Source organism: Puma concolor, chromosome D2 (genome assembly GCF_028749965.1).
Source record: "Puma concolor isolate L17-30 chromosome D2, mPumCon1.1.hap2, whole genome shotgun sequence".
Lineage (NCBI taxonomy): Eukaryota > Metazoa > Chordata > Mammalia > Carnivora > Felidae > Puma > Puma concolor.
The window spans coordinates 55,872,852-55,897,916 of record NC_141677.1 but is presented as its reverse complement, the minus strand read 5'-3'; the positions used below and the strand labels follow the sequence as shown (position 1 = coordinate 55,897,916).

The window sequence follows — 25,065 nt, the reverse complement described above, 5'->3', positions numbered from 1 at the left end:
CCAGGGTCCTGTTGAGGGCAATGTGATAAACAACTGTTCTAGAATGTACTGTTTCAAATTGCTTGGGCAATGGGCCGCCCTAACTTGTGTTTTCATGTATTTCAAAACCCTTGTATCTCAGTGAAAATATTCTCAATGGGACTTCTGGAGCATCTTATAGTAATATGCGTTGGTTATGTACAATTCTATATCTATAGCAAATGATTTATGGTGAAATGAAGGTTTCGGTTGAAGGGTATTTATTCATGACAACTGACATCAATCCTGGTTTTAATTTGTCTTATAGAGTAGAACCTAAATATGATTAAAAAGAACGAAATTTACTGACAATCATGGGAGGATTTCTCTTCCCTACTTACTTCTTAGTAAGTGCTTTTAGGAATTTAAAAAAAAAAAAAAAAAAAAAAAAAGGCTGATACCTTCTCCTGCCCCTGGAGACTGAGTGGTCAGGCATTAAAAAATGGTGGTATCCTTGCGGCGCCTGGGTGGATCGGTCAGTTAAGCGTCCAACTTCAGCTCAGGTCATGATCTCAAGGCTCATGAGTTTGATATCAAGGCTGTGCGTCGGGCTCTGTGCTGACAGCTCGGATACTGTGTTTCCCTGTTTCTCTGCCCCTCCCCTGCTCATGCTCTGTCTGTCTGTCTGTCTGTCTCTCTCTCTCTCAAAAAAAATAAAATAAAATAAAAATAAGCATTAAGAAAAATAAAAAAAAAAAAGATATTTAAAAATGGTGATATCCTCCTTAAGGTGAAAAGCAAAACAGTGCTTCAGTGCCTGTATGCATGTAGACCATCTCAGGAGGAGATGCTAGAGAGGGGTAGCTTTTTGGGGAGGGCCATGGTATAAGAAAGAGACTTCTTTTCACTCTATACCCCTTTTATACTAACAAAAAAAAAAAAAAAAAAAGAGCTGCCCAAAGTGGAGTCACTTGTGCTAAGACTCACATCAACAAACCAAGGCTTAATACCTAACCTAATTATGTAACTTTTAATAGTCAATCAGGAATTACCTGCTCTGCAGTAATGAGAAGGTAATCTGCCTGATAGATACCCCTCTCCCCCTCCCCCTCCCCGCCTCCCCCCAAAAGAAGGTGACCTTGCCTGGGACAACCTACTCTTTGCTACAACAGCTTTGCACCACGTCCTTCTGCCTATAAAAATGTTCCATTTTGTATAGTTTCTCAGAGCTCCTTTCTGCTAGAGGGGATGTTGACTGATTTGTGAATCATTGGATAAAATCTATAAGATCTTTAAATGTACTCCATTGTTTTGCTTTTTAACAACTTCTAAATTTTTTTATATCATGTTTATGTATTAACTTTAAAAAGCATGATAGTATCCCTTTTAACCTTTAATACATGATCCTGAAAACTTACAGTTCCTTCGTTAACTTGGTTTTCTAAGTGCCCTTGCTCGATGTGTATTTAGATTGAAAACGTTGCCTGTTCAGTGTCTATTGCCTTTATTTGTTCTGAGCCTCTGTGTTCATCAGCAGGTTGAGACTAGGCTTCTTTAACTTGAATTTCAAATTTTTTGCATATATTTTGCATATGTCAGCCCCATTGCTTTCTTTCCTCCTTCTTTCCCTTCTTTCAGAAAGGATTTAATAAGGCTGTTTCTGGCCAATATTTTATTCCACAGCTTTAGACAAATATGAATTTGAAATGAGGTGACCTTGCCATGAATTGAACCACAAATTATGCTGTTTAAACCGACATCTCTCTGCTGCCCTTTGGAGCAAAATATTGTTGCGTTGCGGAACAGGACGTGGAATTTGGAATCCGGTGGTTGAGAGTTTCTAACCCCAGAGCTCAGTCAAATTTAAAAGCAACCCTAACTCATTTTCCTTAAGAATCTCAGCTACTGGAGGGAAATGCTCAACATGGAATTTACGTGAGTTGTCACCTTTCCTTAAGTGAAGGCTGGAATTCAGGGTCGAATACCAATGTTGCCAGTCACTATGCTGTTGTTGGGCAGCTGTGTGTGCTGTTGGGGACAGCTTCTGCAGAGGTCATTGTCTAAAAAAGTATCTCCCTGGACTTGCTGTATTGGTTTGTGTCACCAGAGTTTCAAACAGGCACTTTCTGGCCAAAGTTACTTTGTCCTGTAAAGAGATGATACCCATTTCAAGCAGCAGTGACATTTTTGAGGTGTTGCTCTTTCTCCAGAAGATTTACACCTTTGATTTTGTACTTTTTAAACAGGGAGTTTTATCACATTTGCCAGCCACGTGTATAAACAAGATATTTTCTCCTTTTCCATCCAGTGACTACAACTAGAAAGTGAGAAACCTCTTTTGCCTTTCTTTTTCCTCCCTGGTTTGGGGAAGTAAACATTAGATCATACGTGGGGCTGTCACAAAAACAGGGAGCTCATCATCATCTCCTGTGATTCCTGAACATCATGGGAAGAAGTCCCTCTGAGTGCTCCACTGACTAAATTAGACAAGGCACCATCTGATATCTGCTTCACAGCAGTGCCCTCATCCTGCAGTCTCCTTATCAATGTGGAGATGACTCACTCTGTTTTCCTCACTCAGAGAGATTTGCTCTGGTTTGCTGATTATGGCAGTGATTAAATAAAAAATGGTTCCTACAGAGGTATGCTTGAAAAAATAACTGCATTATTTTTGCTTGAACTTGCACAATTGAACTTTCATATTACAGTCAGTTAGGTACTGGTTCTTAGGCTTTTTTGGGAGAGGGGTCAAGACCCCTCTAAGGCACATATGCACATTGCCTAATTTGCATATATAATGGATTCGCACCCCTCCACCCAGTTATCATGCCTTCTAACTTAGTCACACAAACCATTAGCATATTATTATAAGAGTGATTCTGAGCAGCAGGTTACCTGCTCTGGATGGCATTTCTGTTAGAGAAAGATTAAGGAAGATAGCTATGTTCAAAGCAGCCTAAGTTTATTGAAATTTGCAACTGCCAGAATTGGCTCAATATGGACTCAACAGCTGGAAATACTCTTCTATGAATTGCTTTTTTTTTTAGTTTATTATTTTGAGAGAGAAAGTGAGCATGAGTAGAGTAGGGGCAGAGAGAGAGAGGGAGAGAGAATCCCAAGCAAGCTCTGTGCTGTCAACACAGAGCCCAACACGGGGCTCAGTCCCACGAACCACAGAGATCATGACCTGAGCCGAAATCAAGAGTCAGACACTCAAACACCTGAGCCACCCAGGCGCCTCAAATTGCTATTATTTTAATAAAGAAGGGAAAGAGGTACTTTTACCCTTTTTGCTTTCCAACAGCTAATCTCATGTTTTTCTCAAATTCATTTATTCCCTCTTCTCACCTCCCTGTTCAAGAGAAAAGTTATTATGGAGAAATATAGGTTAAAAAAAAAAGTGTATAGAGCTCAGTCTTCATTTTCCAACCAAGTTTGTGTTTCTAGATGTTGCATTTGTTCCCTGAGTTAATTACGTTTATAAGCATCCTGTCTGTTGTGGCAGGTTACAAACTAGCTGCCCAGGAAACACCAGTTTTAAGTATTTGAAGTAAGTGGCCAGAATTTTAAAAGTGAGGCAATTTCATATAATTTTATTTCTAACTCCTCTTGACCGAGTATCTTGCAGTATCAGGCCGTATCCTTGCATGGAGCAGAGTGGGCTAAACGGAGGACCAACGGTTGTCCCTCTTGTGGGGGCCTTCAGGGCCCAGTTTGCTGCAGTCCCCACATACCCACTTGTCACCTGCTTAGCTCGCTCAGGCTTTTGGTTTTGTAACCTGTGACTTATGGTTTCAGTTTCAAATCTTACCTCAAAGAATCAGCGGATCTGGAGGCTCAACAAAACATTGTTTTGGTATCCTCCTTTGTAAATTACAGAAACTAAATTCAAAATGATAAGGAGAGGGGTGCCTGGGTGGCTCAATCAGTTAAGTGTCCGACTTTGGCTCAGGTCATGATCTCACAGTTCATGGGTTTGAGCCCTACATCGGGCTCTCTGTGTCACCTCAGAGCCCCCTTCGGATTCTCTGTCCCCCTTTCTCTCTGCCCCTCCCCAACTTGTGCTCCCTCTCTCCCTCTCTCAAAAATAAACAAACATTAAAAAATTTTTAAATAAAATGATTGGGAGAAAAACGGTTGGGGCAGTGGAGTAGTGAAACAAATATTTTTTTCTTCAAGAGATTTGTGTGTTTTTTAATAAGAGGAAGGAAAGAAAGCAATAATGTAATTTTTAGAGTATTCTTTACAAATACCAAATGATTAGATTAGTTTTGAAACATATCATGTATTCTACATAATGTGGTTTGCTCATAAAATTACCATATTGGGAACATTTATATAAATCTAATTAGATTTTTTTCTCTTAAATATTTTCCTTTTTCTTTCTTCAAATGGAACTGAATTACTGAACTTGAAGGAGCTGAACATTTCTTAAGGTTTTTTTATAATAAGGTCAAAATATAAAACTGGATGACAGAAGTCACCATTTTCACGAAACAGTTGTTAGTTTTTGAGCCCTGGTACCTTCCAAAGTAATGAGTAGATTACAGGAAAGGAACTTCACACAAATGAGACCAAGCCAACAAACCAACCTCAGATTTTAATAACCATGTGAACTAACCATTACCATTTTATGAACTTTGTGATAGGCAGTTTCTGTTTTTTTCTAAGAATTCCTTTTTTTCCCCCCTCTTAAAATCATTCTTGTAACCTTCTGAAAATGGGATGCTAGCCAGGATGCTGACAACATCTCTGTCCTTTAGCTTTCTGGTTTTTTTTTTTTTTTTTTTTTTAATTTTTTTTCAACGTTTATTTATTTTTGGGACAGAGAGAGACAGAGCATGAACGGGGGAGGGGCAAAGAGACAGGGAGACACAGAATCGGAAACAGGCTCCAGGCTCTGAGCCATCAGCCCAGAGCCTGACGCGGGGCTCGAACTCCCGGACCGTGAGATTGTGACCTGGCTGAAGTCGGACGCTTAACCGACTGCGCCACCCAGGCGCCCCTAGCTTTCTGGTTTTAGAGTGCAAGCCCATCACAGAGGAGTCTGGGCTCCTCACCCTGGCCACCCTGACTTGCCACCTACCTTAGAACAACATACCCTCTCTGGGCTTCATTTTTTTTCTTATATAAAATGAGATCATATTTGGGTTAGCTGTGAAGAATTCTCTGACATGTAGCAAACCCTTCGTTCTGGGCATAAGTTTTGGGAAACTCTGGTGTCCTGGCCAGACAAGTTCTATGGGGCTAGAAGAGCAGAGTCTCAGTGGAGAGGGGTTCCTCATGGTTGCCTCGAATAGACATGGAAGAGCTAAGTACAATGAGGTTTGTACTCAACAAGCTCACGGCATGACCCTCAACCCACCATTCTGGGAGAGGACTCTGGACCTCTGCTTAGTAGACAGGACAGAAGCGAATTAGGAAGAATTTTATCTTCTTGGCATTGTGTAGAATATTTCCAACCTTTGGTGCTCCCAGGTCTATGAGTGGACTCACGTTTGCTGTTCGGATTATCTTTACACTTGAATTATACTTTTCCTTTCTTTGTGGCAGTCCGACACCAGTTACATACCATCTCTTGGCCATTACGTGGCAAAACTGTTGACCGGAACAAAAAGTAAATGGCAAGTGGAGAGGTTTTAGCTGAGTAAACGATACATGTTATAGAACATGGTCAACACAGGACGGTGCCATAGAGGTTGCTGCGGGTGTTTTGTGGTGGGCCTGGGTCTGCAGTTAGCGGAGAGTGTGGTGTTCTGCTTGTCATTGGTTGGCAGCTTCTAATGGCACTTGGAGCATGGAAATATAAATATATGCACATACACTGCAACATATGTAATATACATGAAATGTATTGTGTGTGTTTTATATCAAATATATTGTGTTTTTTAGGAAATTTATGTCAGGAATAAATGGCACTGCAATGATTTCAGTGCTGCTTGGGTTATCATTAAAGGGGCTGTGTATGTAGGAGCCCATTAGGGACCAGAGACTAAGCTTGCAAAGGCCTTGCGATTGTTTTAAAAGGCTTTTGACATATTCTAGGCTGCATTCTTGGCTCACATACCTAAAGATACTGTGGATTTTGCAACTCATTAGATCGGCTCTTCAACATTAAGTCAGTGATTTGTTTTGTTTACTCGTTTGTTCAGACAACAGCTATGGAGTACCTAATACCTTACATAGTGCCTTTTGGCATTTGGAACATATCCACGTACCTTAGCCACTTAGGTGTGCTGGTTTCAGAGGCCAGTCAGATGCGCAGGCAACAGCCTGCATTGGTCAGTGACCGTTTTTTGTGCTTGTGAGCAGATATACCCACAGCTTGGCCTGGGCTATTTAGGAAGGAACTCAGGACAGGTGGACAGAAGGGTTGCTATGGGGGCTGGGCTTGGACAGTCGTACCCAGGAACAGAGGGGGTGGGAGTCCTCTGCTGAGCATGAGGGGGGTGGGTGGGATGCGGTTGTGGCTCTGAGGAAGATGGAAACTATTTGGAACAGCTGCCGTGGGTTGGGCACTAGGGGCTGAGCAAGAGCTGAAAGCTAGGCCTGCTGAGTAACTAGGAGGAAGCCGTAGTGGACAGCAGGTGTGGCCTGGCTGTGTGACTCTGGGACAAGTGGAGAGGCTGGGGTGCGGGGTGGCGGTAGGGATGGTCCTGTTGCTTGATGATTGACCTAGTGTAGGCATATGTCAGCAGTGTGAGTGTGGCCGGACAGGGAGCTGTCGAGGGCGTCTGAGGGTGCTGGGCAATACCTCTACTTAGCATGGCTTATAAGGCCCTTTGTGTCTGAGCTACTCCCACCTTGCATGCCCTCTTGGGCCATTCCTGTGTACTTTTATACATATTATTCCCTTGGTCAAATTATTTCCTCCTCCAAGTGTTGGCCCAGGCATCAGTGCTGGGAAGCTGTTCCTGCTTGCACTCGGCTCCAGTCTCTGCTGGGGCAGCTGACCCTTCGCCCCGTCCACATGTCTCTCCCGTGGTACCGTAGAGGCTTGTTCACAGGCTGCTGGCATATGTGGAGCGATGGGTTCATTGAGTAGAGGACTGTCCTAGTACCTAGACGTACAGAATGTGTTCGGTAAATGTTTGCTGAATGGAGGCATAACTGCTGTGTTGCAGTATTAGTTTGTAATATTGGGTACCTATCTATCCATCCATCTATTGGTTGATAGAGTAAACAATACATGTTATAGAACATGGTCAACACAGGACGGTGCCATAGAGGCTGCTGCGGGTGTTTTGTGGTGGGCCTGGGTCTGCAGTTGGCAGAGAGTGTGGTGTTCTGCTTGTCATTGGTTGGCAGCTTCTAATGGCACTTGGAGCATGGAAATATAAATATATGCACATACACTGCAACATATGTAATATACATGAAATGTATTGTGTGTGTATACATATCTTAACTGATAGGTGGATAATATATGTATTAGATATATATTAGATAATATATATGTATAAATATTAGACCTAGAAGAAAACTATAAGATCAGCTAGTTCAACTTACTCATTTTATAGTTCACGGAGAACTGAAACTCAGAGAGATTGAGTGCCTAACCTGATGTCACACAGCTTGCTCGAGGCAGAGCTAGGACTCAAAATCACCTCCCCTGTCTCCAAATGCCATATTCCTTCCACTGTGCCACAGCAGTCTCCGGATGTGTCTGTGCATGACTTAAGTGTGTGAAGACAGCAAGCCTCTGCCTCTGCTAAGTGCGTGGTTGCAGCCTAATGTCACTATTCATGGTGGTATGTTATCTCATTTTTCTCCTAGGGAGGAAAACTGTGTCCTGACAACCCGAGGACCTTTTCCTCCGCATTGTGCCAGGTTTACAACAGCCCTTACCTCACTGCTTCCCCTTCCCTTTCCGGGTTTGTCCTAGTTTATCTTTGGTTAGGGCGAGCATCAGCAACTGTTTCTAAGTAAATAGAGGAATTGCAGATTCAGGGTTTGTGGTTTCCAACATTCAGTGCTTTGGGCTTCAGCCTGTCCCCTTTTGACTGCTGTCATTGCTACTCCTGTCTCCAGATTGCCCTGATTTAGCATGTGTTCAAGACTGGTAGTGTACAATGGAAGTTTCCTTCTTGGAGCAAGCAGAAGAACTGACAGAGCACTGAAAAAGGGAAGCCTTAGGAGAACGAGAGTGGGCATATGTCTAAACTGTTCTGTATCAGTAAAAAACGAAAAAAACAAACAAACAGGGTATCTGTTGATTTCCAGACCCATCCTTGGAGAATGAGATACATTTTGGTTTGTCTAGAAATGCTTGTTGTGTATTTTCCATCTCCAAACTTGTCTCTGTGCTTTTGGGTAATATTTGATGCTTAGAATGTTCTGTCTAGGGTTAAAGTCTCAGGGTGACAGAGGGTGGGGTGTGGCTGGTTCCCTTACTGCCTATTCATGGATGACGCAGTTTTGTGAGGTTGGTTCCAGGTCACTGCAGATCTTCTTAACTCCCTGCCCATTACCCTCGGTCTGAAGTACCTTAGGGTCAGTTCCAGGACTAGAAGATCTGGACATGAGTTCTGGGGGTGGGGGTGACTGGTTTGAACCTTTGGGCTCATCTGTTAATTAACCAAACAGTACATGGCAAACAAATGCCCATTTTGAAAAAAATGCTTTGGAGACCAGGGTCTTCAGAGTTTTTATTACTTCAGGGAGCTCTTCAACACTGCTCTCTCTTAGCACTTCCATACTCCCCTCACTTTTTTTTTTTTTTTTAAGTAGGATGATGCTCAGTGCCCCCATTAGCTCAGAAGTCCTGTGGCTTGGAACAAGGCCAGTGTCTTTGGTTTTACAGGGTTTCTGAAGCCACTCTGGACCTTCTTGGCTCCCAGGCACTTGGGAGCCTGTTTCTGATTCTCCCTGGGCTGGTTTTGAGTTCCAGGTATTGAGCTGAAAGTACATCAGCCAGGGAGTTGGACTGCATCAGGAAGTATTTTGATTTGCTATATTCTCTGCTTGGCATCTACTCATTTCCTTCAGGGACATCCCCTTCCTTGGAAAAAATAACTCCAAAGATGCTTGTCTGACCTATGAGCTAATAAGAAGGCACTCCAACCAGGCGCTTCCCTTTAAGGATCTTGGTTTGTCAGTCACAGGTCACCGGGTGAGAAGGGCATCACCAAATTTAAAATGTTCCTGCATCCACTCCTCCTTGACCCACCTGCCGGCAGTGGTCCTTATGCTGGCTCACTTTAGAATGACAATCTTGGGACAGAACCAGCATTGACGATAGCAGATGTTGGCCAGAGAGCTTTTTTTTTTTTTTTTTAAAGTTTATTTATTTCCAGAGAGAGAGAGAGAGAGAGAGATAGCACGAGCAGGGGAGGGGCAGAGAGAGAGAGAGAGAGAGGGAGAGACAGAATCCCAAGCAGACTCTGAGCTGTCAGCACAGAGCCTGACACGGGGCTCAATCTCACAAACCGTAAGATCATGACCTGAACTGAAACCAAGAGTTGGACACCTAACCAACTAAGCCACCCAAGTGCCCCTAGAAAGTGTTTCTAAGGTGTCAGCCATCACACTGCTGGTATACCCTAAGAGGTACCCTAACTGGTGGCCTCTCTGAGCCCCAACCCTGAGCTCTGCTCCAGGTGTGTGTAATCTTCCTCTGTGATGCCATAACTTCTCTGTAATTAGGAACGAGAGCATTAGAAGGGGCTCTGCTGGGATCCCAGAGCTGTGTTGGGACCTCATCTGGAAGCTCTCTGAGGAGCATCATAAGGATTCTCACATAGCTAAACTTGACTGCTCTTTTCAGTAACCACTTTGGGCTCTTGGTCTGTGTGAAGCATGTGGCCAGGGATAGGTAGATTTCACGTGTATTCACCTTAAATTTCATCTTGTTAGATTTGATTCATCTTACAACCTCCAAAGAACTTTAAATACCCAGCTTTTGTCATCTAACATGGTGGTGAGCCCTCCCTCATGTATGTCACCTCTAGATACAAGTTGTAGATCAAAGGTACAGGACAGGCCTAAGTCCCCGTGCCTGCAGGCTGGTAGCTCAGTCATCTCTATGTAAATCTGCCTAATTGCTCATATTCATATTCACAAGGATATCATAGAACTGTTAAAGCCTGGCTCGAGTGAAGTTATGCTCATCTGAACTATCAGTCTTCTAAATCTAACAAAAAAGAGAATTGGTTCATTTGATACTTGATTATAGTGAACCTCTGTCAGTTTTTGGCAGTCATCACTCTTGAGTATTCATCTATGTAATACTCCAGGCTAGAATTTTTCTGGACGTTAGTGCCAAGCCTGTTGGCATATACTTCTAGAATCTTCCTTTTGTTAATTATTTAGTTCCTTATCTTTGAACGCCATTCCTTTCTTTGAGGTTTCTGAAGGACTGCTGACGGTGATTCATCTGCGGCATGTGTCCATACTTTGGCTGTCTGTGGGTGTGATTCATCTGAGCCTAAAAACCTGACTGGACTTAAAATGGCAGTAGCTCCCCCGGCTCCACACCTGTCTTAGTTACCAGAGTCGCCTCTTCTGGTTTGAAGAACGTTCCCTTAGCGCAGGCGAGGAACTATTTCTCTTCTCCTCCGCTGGCTGCAGCGTCCCACTGGCTTCCCCAAACAGGCCTATGCTTCTTTGCTTTTCTTCTCACTCTGATGCTAATTTGACAAACAAATGACAAACAAAAACCTACCCCTGATCGTTATTCACATTTCTCACCTGTTGTAATTCATCCCAGATACTAGCCTTTTGGACTTTCTTCTGACTGATAAATACTGCTGTCCTTTGTTTAGCTTCATCTCTATTCTATCCTCCTGAAGCCCAGACATGCAAATAGAGCATTCCATGCTAGGAGTGCAGCCCTTTAAAGGACTTTGCAGGGCCTTCCTGGCTGTGGTCCTCCCCGGGCTCTTTGGACCACAGGAGGATTTCTCCAAGCTCAGATAACCTCTGCCTCCCTGTTTGCCTTTCTGATACTTAGCTTCTCACCATCATATTCTCTCTCATTTTAAGCTCTGACTGGCTCTCTGGGCTGCCTGGCATAACCCTGTGGGGCTGAGTTAATGACTCAGGACAGGAGTCGGCCATGCTGACCGCCCAGAACTTTCATTCCCACCCTGACTCCCCGAGAGACCAACCAGCTCTTCAAACCTCCCACCCAGGGCAGGGCAGGGCTGGGGCCACCGATACCTCTGCCAGAGTTGAATTCTCAAGGAGCATCTGGGCCTCTCCCTGAGCTGAGGCAAAAGACCAAGGCCGCCCAGCCCCAGGTCAGAGAGCCAAAGGAAGGGAATAGGCCAGGGATGGGCCAGCAGAGGGAACGGGCTGGCCGAACTCAAAGCAGGACATCTGGGGGAGGCTGGAAAGTTTGCTTTCGATAACTCTGAGGACTCTAATCCAGGGGGCCAGGCAGTGGGGCATTCCCCTTTTCTGCAAGAGGAACTCGGTACTGGGAGACTGCCTTCTGAGTCGCCATACTATTTTGGGATGAGTAAGTCAAGGAGCAACCCTCTCTTGGCGCCTGGAAGTGCCTCACATTTCCTCATTTTAGACTTGCCGTTCCTATAAAGAAAAGCGTCAACTCCGTTACAGATGCTGGATCATTAAGGCTCAGGCTGGATGGAATTTTATCTCCCCACTGTCTGTGGACAAGGATTTACTGAGAAAAATCTCAGTAAGGGATGTTGATTTAGGGAAGGCTTTTTAGAGGACCCACTTTAGGAATGTGCATTTGCATACAAACAATGAAAGTGCTAATTAAAATGATTCTCACATAGTCATTTTAGCCATGCAGGGACTGCAGCTCGGCAACACTTGTATAGTGGAAATGAGTGTACTTGGAAATAATAAAGTATTGCTCCTTTCATCCATCTAACCAACTAAGACTTATTGAACGCCTTCTGTTTTCAAGGCACTGTGCTAGAACCAGGGGGTTGGGCATTGAAAGGTCAAGTACAAAACCTGATGTTTGCCCTCTAGGGTAACCAACTGAGGGGGGTTCCTGGGACATGAGACTACCAGGAAAGTCCAGGGAGAACCAGGGTGATTGGTCACCCTACCTCAAGAGTTGAAAGTTAGTAGGAATTAACCAAGTACCTAAAGTGCTCTGCCTGTGGATGGAGACCACATCCACTCACATTGTTTTAAAAACTCTGTATTTTGGGGCGCCTGGGTGGCTCAGTTGGTTAGGTGGCCGACTTCGGCTCAGGTCATGATCTCGCAGTCTCTGAGTTCGGGCCCCGCGTCAGGCTCTGTGCTGACAGCTCGGAGCCCAGAGCCTGTTTCGGATTCTGTGTCTCCCTCTCTCTGACCCTCCCCCATTCATGCTCTGTCTCTCTCTGTCTCAAAAATAAATAAACGTTAAAAAACAATTTTAAAAACTCTCTGTATTCTGCCCTTAGAGTTTTTCCTCCTCCATGTTGAATAGTCAAATACCCTTTTGAAGCTATATACCAACACTTAGAGTATTTCTGTTGCCATCATCCACCATACCGGCATCACCTGTCACGGGGCACCTGCTGTGTGCAGGACTTTGGACTTTGTCGTGGGGAGTGTAGGTGGGGCCGGTTCAGCACTGAGGTGCTATGAAAGCCTTTCCTGCTCCTGACGGAACACCACCACCAACTCCTTACCTTTTTCAAAAAGTGTGTTAGGGCACAGTAGGTGCAGAATAAATATTTGTGGATTGGAGGTTATTAACTTTGCAGTTAAGAGTACAGGTTCTGGAGTCCCGTAGACTCGGTTTCAAATTCTCTTCCATATACTTGCTTCATGATCTTGGCTTGCTGTAACTTAACCTCTGAGCCTCATTTTCCTCTTTTGTGGAATTGAGATCAATACAAGGGATTTATTGTAATATGCCATAATAGTAATAACAACTATGATAGGCTGCATGGTATAGTGTATAATTGAACGTACTTTGGACTCAGACCGTTAAAGTTCAGATCCCATTTCCTAGTTATGTAACCACAGGCAAGTTATTGAGCCTTTCTGGGTCTTAGTTTTCTTATCTGTACAACAGAGATGATAATAGTACCTCTAACAGAGGATCATTAAAAGTGAGAATTGTACGTGAATCTCTGAATTTTCCAAGGGTGATGAGGGTAAAGTTAGTATGACAACATTCCAGGCAGCTCCTGCCTGCGGTTTTGGCAAAGTAAAACCATTGTTTGGGTCTCAGCTTTCAGTTAAAATTCCGATGTAATCTCAGACCTTATTTTTAACCCTGCCCACCCTCATTTCCCCTTTTCTGATATATATTCATGTATATCTAAATGCTATCTTTACTTGTATATCTAAAAATATGTAAGAATTATACAAGACCTTGTGCTTGGCATGTAATGTCATATAAATGCTAAACTGTAAAAACTATACAGCATTTCATTTTGGTTATTTTAAAATTTCTGTGAGATTAGACAAGTCAAGTACTGGTCTCTTGCCACCTGTTTATTGTTGTTATATTTGAGGGGCAAAAATGAGATTCTGATGGGTTAAAATGGCTTGCCGAAGGGAACCTCGTTAGTAAATGTTAACTGGGCCTAGAACCCATGGTATTTGCAATAAAAGGTACAGGTGTACCTATACTCGTTTATTAAAGGCACATGGGTATGCACAAAAACATTAAGCCTTTGATATAATAAATCTAGAGACAAGCGAATAGTGTATTTACCCCCTTCTATATCCACTGCTCTCACTCAAATGTGCCGGGATCCTCTAGAGTACTGCTAACTGATGTTCTCTGTGAATTGCAGCATTGAACTTGTACACTCCAGTTGGTTCTCTGAAACTTATTAAGGTTGCCAGTTTAAACCTCTTCCAGATTCTGTCTACCATCTGGCTGGACTCCCTTTGGAGACCAAAAGATGCTACTGTGTTTATATACCTGATTTCAGAACCTCTTAGAGGAGCCATTTCATTCAAGGGGATCCCAGGCTACATAGGAACACTCCCTCTCCCCCTGCCTTTATATGTGGTGTTGAAACACTTCATTTCTTGTAAGAAAGTTAATTATGAAACGGGTGTATCCAGGAATGTGAATATAGGTTTAAAATGTTTGTGTTTACCAATCTGCCACTCACTCAGATACCTTTAGATTAAAACATGTTCATGTTTGTTCATTAACGTGAGCACTTAAAAAATGCTGCTGTGTAAGGTGTTAAAATATGAATATCATTCTATATGAGCAGTGAAAGGTGGTTTAGTACTTAAGTCCTATTTTTGAGCTCTGGAATTCAATTCCTTCCTGTTACCAGCTGAACCTGGGACTGATGTATTAGATGAAAATATAGTCCTATCTTCAAACGTGGACAACAGGACATTCTGTCCTCCAAATTTCAGTGTTTGAATCGGGCGTTGCAGGAAACTTGGCTCCCTCTCTTTCTTTTCAAAATAATAAACAGAGATGATGTTGCCTCAGGTTTCATCTGATGGGGCTTAGATGCTGTTGCCTCATAAAGGCTGATTCATAGACAAATGGGAACTAATTATAGTAACGTAAAAATAACGTCCCCGTTTAAATTTGGCAAGGCAAGATGCCTTGCATGTTTCGTAGGACATGAGAGACTGTTTCTTTAGTGGCATGGGGGTGACATACCCATTCCTATTTTAGCCACACAGTGGTTGTGCTGGGTCACTACCTGCCCTCTTTTATCTTATTTTTTAAAGGATTTCTCATGCTCTCTCATGCACACGCCACGCACAAACGTTGAAACACCTCTTACTACCTTCTACACAGGGAATTCTCTCTTGTTATTTATCCACTGCATTTTTAAGAAGCAAGTGTCGGAGTAGTAGAAAGCGGATGGCATTTTATTCATATATATATGTGTGTGTGTATATATATGTATATGTATACATATATATACATATATATATATATATATATATATATATATATATATATATATATTAAAGTTAATTTATTTTGCACGAGAGAGAGAGAGAACACATGCCTGGGTGTGTGCAAGCATGCTTGCAGGGGAGGGGCAAGTGAGAGGGAGAGAATCCCAAGCAGGCTGCACACTGTCAGTGCAGAGCCCGACCCAGGGCTTGATCCCACAAACCGTGAGATCATGACCTAGGCTAAAATCAAGAGCTCAACTAACTGAGCCACCCAGGTGCCCCAGAAAGTGGATGGCGTTTTCAATTTATTTTTTAGTTGTAATTATTTTGGAATATCTACTATGAAAAAGTATTTGATGAAATGAATGGAAAAGTGTCACAGGGTATTCTGATCACTTCTTACCTTCCCTACTTGGAATTAGGTTGGAAAACATTCCACCATGATTTTCTTCAAATAATTTTGGTCTTTGAATTTGCTTTATATAAATAGGTGATACATGAACCATGTTCTTAATTCAAAAATTAGGAAAATATTTCTCATGAAAATTAAATCTTCCATCTTTTTTTCTGTCAAATTCTAGTACCTAGCTTTCTCCTCAGAAGCACCAGTTTCTTGTGAACTATTCTGGAGGTTTTCTCTGCATCTGTAAATATGTATGTTTGTCTGTTTTCTTTACACAAATGACTTCATACTATCCATGGTGTGTTTGGACCCATGGTATTATCCATGGTTATTTAACCATAATTTTGGAAATCATTCCATCTTACAGTTTGAGCTACCTCATGGTCTTTAATAGTTTTGTTGTTTCTGTTGAATAGATGTGTCATAACACATAAACAATAGTTTATGAATGGTATTTAGGCTACTAAATCTTTTGCTACTAAAATCATGGAACAATGATGACCCCATACATCTGCTATGTGATAGGCACTCCATCTTGGTGGTCATCAGTGTGGGCTCTAGAGCCTAAGGGCCTGGGTTTAAATCTCAGTTTCTCCATTTACTGTTGAACTCTATGGTATTGGCTAGTTACTTATTCTTTCTGTGCTTCAGTTTCATCATTTCTAAGATGGTATTCATCTTGTAGGTAGGATGTGATGATTAAAAGCCTTAGTCTAAAATACCATATGATTTTACCCATATGTGGAATGTAAGAAACAAAACAGATGAACATATGGGAGAGGGGGAAGAGAGAGTGAAACAAACCATGAGAGACTCTTAAAGATAGAGAATAAAATGAGGGTTGATGGAGGGGAAGTGGGTGGGGGATGGGCTAGATGGGTGATGAGCATTAAGGAGGGTACTTGTTATGATGAGCACTGGGAGTTGTGTGTAAGTGACGAGTCGTTGAATTCTACTCCTGAAACCAATATTGTACCGTATGTTAACTGACTAAAATTTAAATAAAAGTTTGAAAAAAAACCCAACAACAACCTTAGTCTATAGAAAGTTTATAGACCGTGCCAGGCATGTAGACCGGTCTGTACGTATTTATTAATAGTGTCATTTGGTGTGATGTGGAAACATCAGAATTTTAAGATTCACTTATCTCTGTGTGTTTCTGACCCACTACTAGTAGTAAACAATTTTTGTGTATAGGTTGTAGCTCCTAAATTTACTGAAATGTCATGCTCATCCACCCCTCCCCCATTTCCTCGTTGCTTTTGTGTAGCATCCTGGAGGAGAAAAGGAAACATTTTATTTCTGGCCACTCTAATCAGGTGTTCAGACCCCTTCAAAGGCATAAAATGTATTGCCTATGGTGATAATTTGTTTTGAAGTTTATTTATTTATTTTGAGGGAGGGAGGGAGGGAGAGAGAAAGAGAGAGAGAGAGAGAGAGAGAGAGAGAGAGAGAGAGAGAGAGAATCTGAAGTAGGCTCCATGCTGAGAGTGCTGATGTGGGGCCCAATCTCATGACCATGAGATCATGACCTGAACTGAAATCCAGAGTGGGATGTTTAACTGATTGAGCCACCCAGGTGCCCTGCCCATGGTGATAATTTTTAACAAATGGTTCAAAATCTTCCCCCATCCATAACTAACTTAGAACTTTATGATACTTAAATGTCTTACATTTAGGTAAATACATTGTATACGTGTGTGTATCTAACTCAAATTTATTTAATGATTTCACCACATTTGAAATGATAAATTGAAACTTAGGAAAAGACTGGAGAGTGCACTTACCCTGATTTAACTTCGGTGGAAGTTACAGGGTCTCCTGTCATCTGTGAATCTTACATCATTGAAGACCATCACTTTTGGATTCAGATAAACCAAAGCTGAAGTCCCCATATTGGTGTTGGCCAGCTGTTTGAGCTTTCACTTCCTGGGCGTTGGTTCCCCATCTATAAATGAAGACATCAATCCAGCTCATAGGACTTTGCGGATGACAGGAAAGAGTAAGTGAAGGACCCAACGGCATATGGCACAGAGCAGGTGCTCATGAACTATCAATTTTCCTACCTTTCCCGTCCTGCATCCTGCTTCCTCCTGCCATCCGCACAATCGCCTGAGAGTAACCTCTTCCACCTGACTCCAGTGTTCTTCATCTCCACGCTCCTGACTCACCCCGTGATTAACCGATGTGCTTTCACTGCTTCAGCCGGGAGGGCAGTAGATGTCTCATGTGTCACCTGCCTCTTACCTTGTGGTAACCAGTTTTCAGTGAATGCCAGCGAGTGAGTGAGAGTCAGGCTTGCCATGACCCTAGTGAGGTCATTCCTGGCTCTTTGAAAGCAGTAGCTAGTACCAGCATTGCAAGATTGCAGTTCGGGGCCACAGTGAGATATAGTAGCTCCTGGCGTGTCACGGAGAATGGTGTTTTCATTCTTGGCTATTCCTTTTGAGATAATTTGCTATAGCTAACTTATAAAAATGATTTTCCCAGATAATTCTTTTTGGGGGAGGAGATAGGTGTGGGGGAGGGATGTCTTGAAAATATTTCACTTCATCAAACTCCATTAGCGGGGACTTGCAGGCTTTGACTGTTTTACCCCCCACTTCCAAAGACAAAACTTAAGCCAGCTGGCTTATAGACTCCATGGCCAACTTTGCTTGTCCCTTGGTTTAATGTGTTGGAGGTGGGCTGCTGGGCGCCCAAGCAGAGAGGGCGAACAGGGGAAGTGAAGCTACAGCTGGAAAGGGAGCAGGAAGACCTTTGCTCCATCCTCCAAATCACTTTGGAGAGGAGCTACTCTATTTTGCATTAAGTGTTTTGCTGTGAATTTTTGAAATAGCAGTCACACCCATATTCAAATTAAGAACCAGGGTGCTCTCCAAAGACATGCACAGCCAGGCCTCCACCATTCTGCAAACAAATATTTGGATAATAGGAACCATTGTTACCACTTGGAATGTTCTTCCCAATTATTCTCTCTCTCTCTCTCTCTTTTAATTTTAGAGAACATGAGTGGGGGAGAGGGGCAGAGGGAGAGAGAGAGAAAGTCTCAAGCATGCTTCATGCTCAGTACAGAGCCTGGTGAGTGGCTCAGTCCCACAACCCTGGGATCATGACCTGAACTGAAATCAAGAGTCAGATACTCAACTGACTGAGCCACCAAGGCACCCCATTCTCTCTCTCTCTCTCTCTCTCTCTCTCTCTCTCTCTCTCTCTCCAGACTTTCCTATCGTTTTACACCGAGTAATTCCCACTGTCCAGTTTTGGTAGTTTTTTAACTCTGGGCCGTTTGGTCATTGGTTAGATACAGCCTCGTGTGTTGAACCATTAGTTATTAACCCTGTTGTCCTGTAGGCATTTTCCCATGTTGACGCCTTGGCTTCCCCACCAGGTCTTCCCTCTGGGATGAGGCGCGCCCCAACCTCTGTGCTGCTGCGGGCGGGTGTAGGACAGTGCTTCTCAAAGTGTGATTCTTCTGGCAGCAGCAGCACCCAAGAAGTGTTGGAAATACACACCAGATCCACTGACTTAGACAGTTTAGGGTCAGACGCAGCAGCCTACAGTTAACCAGCGCTCCTGGCCATCCCTCTGTGTGATGAAGTTAGAGACCCTCTGGTATGGCCAGAAGAACTGGGTCTTGGGGGTTGGAGAGGTCTGGGCCTGAAGCTACCTCCGTCATTTACAAACTGACCTTAGGGAAGGGTTTTTTCTGTTTCTGCTCTCCCATTCCACTGGGACTATGTAGAAGTTTGTTCTGCATGGTGTTAACGGGTGCCCTAAAGGGAGGGAGGAGGAAATGGTTCTGTGGGCAAATAAATTAACAGAATGCTGCTTGAGTGCATTTCAGTGGGATTCCTTATGGCTAGACTTCTCAGATACCTAAACGTATCACTGAAGGTCACTGAGAGTTGCCATGGAAAGACATTGCAAATTTGTTAGATTCTAGAACACCTTTTTTGCCACACGCTAGCTTTTCTGGCAGCACTGTTCTATGGAACATGTTTTGGGAGATGCTGGCCTAGGTGATGTGATAGGGTCCTGTTAGCCTTGTGATTTTACAGCCCGGTAAACCAGTGTGAAATTCAGAAACTTCAAATGCAGGTAAATCAGACATAATGCCAGAATTTATAATTTGGGTAAACCAGACTTACACAACAACTTGAGCACTGGAACAAAATGGAAGTAACGAAACATTGAAGAATATAAGGTTATATATTTTTAAAGCAGCAAGTTTTTCTTCGGTAGAAAACCATACACTAGGAGAGAAGTGGGAAAGATAAGGAAAATGTCACTTACTGAGTGTATTGGGAGTCCTGGCAGGAATCCTATGGCACATTCAAATCAGGTAATTTAAGGAGATTTAAATAAAGGAACTATTTATAAAAGGTGTAGGCAGAGTTTGGGAAAAGCAACAATGGTTGACGCAGGACTTATTGCTCTCTGTATATGCAGGGTTTTTCACGTAGCTGGTACAGTCCTCATAATCACCCCAAAGATAGGTTTTATTATTTCTTACTTTGCAGAAGAGGAATGTGAACTTGAAAGAGGCAAAGGAAGTTACCTTCGATGCTAGCTGGAGAATGGAGGCGAAGTTCCAACTGCGATGTCAGACTCGCAACCCCACGCTTTCTCCGCATATTTCTTTAGGGGAGCATCCTCTTTTCCCTCAGTCTTTCTCCGCGTGATAAGGCTGAAAACACTGCTCTCCAGAAGCTCATGTTCTGAGCTAGATGTGTTGCTCTGAACAATCAGTAGACTGGAGAAAATAGCATATTAGGCAAATAATGTAAATTAACAAAAGAATATAGATTCCATATATACGGGGGAGAGAGAAAGGCAGTAAGTTGGAGCTGTGGAAATCCATCATCCGTCCTTTTTTTAGGGTCGGTCCCATTCTAGAAAATAGGCTTGGAGGATATGGGAGCCATTTGAAGGACACAAATGAGGCAGCATAGCTTGTTGGGGGTAGGACAAGGTAGAGGAAAAATTTTGAGACATATGGTGCAGCTTGGGAAGGCTTGCAGTGGGCATAGCATGGAAGAGTGCTCTATGCCCAGGTGCCACCACCAAACGGAGACAGTGCTGGTGGTGGGAGGTGGGCAGGCATGTGGGAGAAGAAAGAAAGCATGGTGGGACCCTTGGGTGCTTCTGACTCCAGTTTTTACATTGGGGCCATGCTTGCCCAGTGAAGTCTCCATAGCTTAACACCTTTGTTAGAAAGTGGTAAAGGTAGGGGCGCCTGGGTGGCTCAGTTGGGTAAGCGTTCGACTTCAGCTCAGGTCATGATCTCACGGTTTGTGAGTTCGAGCCCCGCGTCGGGCTCTGTGCTGGCAGCTCAGGGCCTGGAGCCTGCTTCGGATTCTGTCTCTCTCTCTCTGTCCCTTCCCTGCTCACTCTCTGTCTGCCTGTCTCTCTCTCTCTCTCTCAAAAACAAATAAACATTAAATTTTTTAATAAAAAAATGTGGTAAAGGTTGAATTTTTTAAGAACTGATTTTACCTCCTTTAGGAAGTTTCAGATACGAATGCTTCATTTCTCTTATACCCTAAGAAAATTTACAAGTTGTGTCTCTGAGGAGGCCACTTTCCCCATATCCTTTTGACTTTGGATTGGCTTTTCCTGCTCCATTAAAATACATCTTATGGTTAAGCCCTCTTGATTCTAGAAAACAAAAATACCTCTCAAGTACTGTGCACAAGCCCTGCCTTTGAAAACATCTGGTAAAAATAACAAGTCGCTTGGAAAACCCTGATTCTCAGATGCGACCCCTGCCTCTTTATTAGCAGGGAGTCACTGGAGTAAACCTTTATTTCCTGTTGCTTCCACACAGCGGTGCTTCACGGAAATATTTTGCATGTTTCCTTAGGCAGCAGGGAACCTTGAAGGGCAAACAGAGTGCCGAGGCCCCAAATAGGAACAGAGATGCCGTCTAGGCCTGGCCTGGTCGCGCCTCCGGGGGCTTGGAGAGCCCGCCTGGGCCTCGGAGCTTTGAAGCTGTGCCGGGTGTCTGCCCCAAACCGCAAAAAACTTCAGCTCTCCCCAGGCATGAGCAAGGCCCGACCTGCCACACCTCCAGCTCTTTGTACAAGAGAGGTGTTTTAAAATAGTCTTAAATGTCAGACGTATTTTTTTTCACAGCATTCCTCAGACATCTCATAAATTATTCTGCAGTGAAACTTTAATAGGGCCGCTTAAAAGATGAAGAGTTCTAGTCAGTGGAGTTTTTGGTAACTTAAGCAACTAACTGTTAACCTCAGCCCCTCCTGCTTTCTCCACCCCAGAACTCATTGAAGAAAACCATTATGAATTAGAGATAATCTTCCTGAAACCATGCTCGAGGCTGTCTTCGATGACAGCGGTCTTCTGTTCCCTCGTAATGTTGTGTGTTAATTTGAGTAATGTGATATTCTAGTATTTGATTGTTTTTGACTTAAAGGCCATTTGATAGGGTTCAACCTGGTAATGGTAAAGAAAGTAAGGAGTTTGAGCTCAGAATTTTCTGACTTCATAGTATATCACGAAAAAAAATTTTTTTTTAAAGTCTGTGTTACCCACCTTTCTTGCCAATTTGCTTCCTAGGAACATAGGTAATTAAAGATTCTGGTTTCAGAATTTGTGTTGCTGCCCAGTCTGTGTCTGCTGTCATATTGGCTCCACGTTGAGCCTTTTACAAATATGCATCACATCTACAGCTATAGACCTATTGGGTTCTGGAGGTAAGCGTGTGAGCCTTCTTTTTGCGGGTTTTTAGTCTGTTGTGATTTACTGTTACATTTACTTATAACGCTTACTGACTTGATTTATTTGGTCACTCGTTCCTGGAAAACTGGAATTTGGAGAGCAGTGAAATTATTTATTGGCAAAAGAGATAGAAAATTCGAATTTGGATCTGCCCTAATAGTCTGAGATATGTGGTACAACACAGAATTGTTGTCACTTGATGCCTAGAGTGATGCTCTCTAGACACTCTTCAGTCCATAGAAAGAGAAACTGTATTAAGGACGCTAGTACACCTCATTTCATGGTATTTTTCATTCTTCAAAAATTGGACTTTGTAATTAATCAATGTCTTAGTCTTTTCAGGCCAACATACCAAATACCACGACTGGGCTTAAAAACAACAGAAATTTATTTCTCACAGTTTAGGGACATTCAAGGTCAAAGCACCAGCATGATCATGTTTTGGTGAGGGCCCTCTTCCACATTACAGACTTCTTGTCATAGCCTCACGTGGTGGAAGGGTTATGACTCTGGGGACTCTTTTGTAAGGACACCAATTCGATTTATGAGGGCTCTGCCCTCATGACCTAAGCACCTCCCAAAGGCTCCTAGTACCATCTACCTTGGATGTGAGGTTTTCAGCATATGAATTTGGGGGGAAATAAACCTTTAGACCATGGCAACATTTTATTATCTAGAAAATTCTATTATTTCTTTGTATATGGATATGGAAATTTAGTATCTGGAAGAATTTTTCATAGTGACGGTATATTTCTCAGTGTCGTTTGCCTTTCTATATAAAATCAAAATATTTATTGCTCCTTTACTACATCCAAGGCACTGTGTGAAAATTCAGAAAGAATATTTGTAGCGAATAAAGAATTTTGTTCCTCTTGAAATATGATGTTAGCATGACATTCTCCTTACCATTTGGTCTACAGAAAGATAAGGCCAGTTATCTGTGTTTTGACTCAGGGCAACATCCTGTGGGGGAAACAGTGCTGAATAGGGAGCCCTTGTTTTACTCTTGGCCAGGTCACAGTCTCACTCCAACCATGTGGGTGGGCTTCTCCTTCCTCACCTGGACTGTTTTCTCAGCTATACAAGTGAAGGTGTCAAACTCCATTATTTCTGTGGTCCCTCATAACAAAATAAACCCAACATTGATTTTTATTGAATGTTTTTCACTATGTAGGTCACTGAGACAGGTCCAAATAAGTGTAAGAGAATCTCTTGTGTGAGTTTTTAAAGGTTCCTCAGAGCTAAACGAAAACAAACCCCCAAAACATTTATTGACCATCCTATAAGAGTAGGTCACTGCAAAGAGTAGAGTGAACGTGTACTCAGCCACCCTTCAGAGAATCATCCCTGGCTTACAGAAGAATGACCAATACAACAGCCAACACATAAGTGGGAAAAAGTAGACTAGCCAGTGAGTGCCCTGAGTCAAAGAAGTCATTTAGCAAGCACTGCACTGTGTCCAGCTTTGTGGCAGGTGCTCCTGAGTGCTTTACCAGTGTTACCGCAACCAGATCTTGTAGTAGCCACATGAGAGGGATTGCTGTAATACTCCATTTTATGGATGTGGAAACTGAGGTAACTTGCCCAAGATCACACAGCTAGTAAGGGATGGAGCTGATAATTTATGCCAAACCTACATTCTTTTTTTTTTTTTTTTCCTTTTAATGTTTACTTACTTATTTTTGAGAGACAAGGGGAGCACAAGCAGGGGAGGGGCAGAGAGAGAGAAGGAGACACAGAATCCGAAGCAGGCTCCAGGCTCCGAGCTGTCAGCACAGAGCCTGACGTGGGGCTCAAACCCATGAACCATGAGATCTTGACCTGAGCCGAAGTTGGGCATTTAACTGCGCGAGCCACCCAGGTGCCCCCAAACCCACATTCTTAATCACCACGCCTCTGAAGGAAGGCAGTAGGCCTCTCTCATTAAAGGAAAGCATGGGAATCACCAAGGGTTAGTGATGGAAGGAGAAGGGGACATTCATGATCACGGGCCACCTACATCGGCCCGTTTCCTCAGGCTCTGTCACCTTGATCCCCGTCACTGCCTTGCTGGATCCCGGGGAACACTGCCTCTCTGTTAAGGCTGTAGCCCACGCCTGGCCAGAGCCAGGCCTTCCAGCTTCCCCCTCGCGCGCCTGCCAGAGCTAAAAAGAGCTGTGTGTGTTTACTGGAACTCGGGATATCTCTGCCACTTGAGTTGACAGAGTCAAATCGAGGGAGTAAACAGCTGGACTCCCAACAACTATGTGGAATTGGAGAGTGACGCCAACAGCATAACTATACAAAAGTTTGTAAAAATTTTTCAAAATTCAGTTTTACTTCAAACTAATGTTCCCCTTGTAACATCTCCATTTATAGAACCAAAACATTCTAGTTTGGGAATTTGCTGTGAAAGGCGTATAGTCCTTAACTAGCTCTCCGTTCCTTCCTTGGGCCGAAGGGGTCACTTGTATCCACTCCCAGCCCTCAGCCCAAGCTTCTGTTCACTTCCACTCTCTCGGCAGCCAGCAGTGGACTGTCTAGGCATCGCGTGGCTTTCACAGAACAAAAGACACCATTACCTTGCTTTGAAGCCCCCTCCACAGTTTGGACTATAGGCCTCTCGAGGGCGATGGTGGTGTTCATCTCTGTAGCCAGCCCTGAGCACAGTGTCTGACACTAAGCTGACACTTCATAAAGGCTGGATATGTCTGTGGGAAGGTCTGTTGAGCTCATTCTCTTAATCACCAGAAAACAAATGCAGTGGAAAGGTGTTTACAAAACGAGGTGGGAGGAGTGGAAGGAAGGGAAATGCAATGCACTGCGACGCTAGTACGCTAGTACGAGGTGATCTTTAAGAGCCTGGGATTTAAGGTCAGATCAGGTTTCTGTCACAATCCCACAGCATACTGGTCATGTGACCCTGGGGAAGACAGCGAACCATCTCCTCCTTTCGAAGTTGGTAGCAACAGTACATATGCTGTAAGGTTATTAGGGTTAACTGAGATCTTGTATGTCACATCCTAAGCATAGAGCTCTTGATGACACAAATAATTGTATTTTATTTATTGCTAGGGAGACAAATCAGATTTGGCTACCTCTCAAAAGAAACGGGAAGCAGACTTGAGTATGTGGCTCCCCAACTCACCAAATTAAAAAAATGTACATGTTGC

The 25,065-nt window shown here is 43.2% G+C and overlaps 1 protein-coding gene and 1 long non-coding RNA gene across 51 annotated transcripts in view; one reads left to right on the top strand and one right to left on the bottom strand.

The window, feature by feature from the left end:
- SORBS1 (sorbin and SH3 domain containing 1) overlaps nt 1–25,065 on the top strand; it is a 231,558-nt gene that overhangs the window by 68,387 nt on the left and 138,106 nt on the right. The window contains exon 1 of one of the 50 annotated variants that reach the window (XM_086680436.1): nt 16,905–17,174. The exons of 48 other annotated variants lie outside the window; for them this stretch is intronic. The gene's annotated coding sequence lies outside the window, so the exon portion shown is untranslated. Of the gene's footprint in view, nt 1–16,904; nt 17,175–25,065 lie in introns of those variants that run through there. One more of the 50 variants, XM_086680444.1, reaches the window with a different exon arrangement.
- LOC147576089 (uncharacterized) lies at nt 16,646–24,055 on the bottom strand. The gene is made up of 3 exons (XR_015241752.1): nt 23,941–24,055; nt 19,734–19,928; nt 16,646–17,120 (listed from the first exon to the last, which is right to left on the bottom strand). It is a non-coding gene; the product is annotated as an uncharacterized LOC147576089 (long non-coding RNA).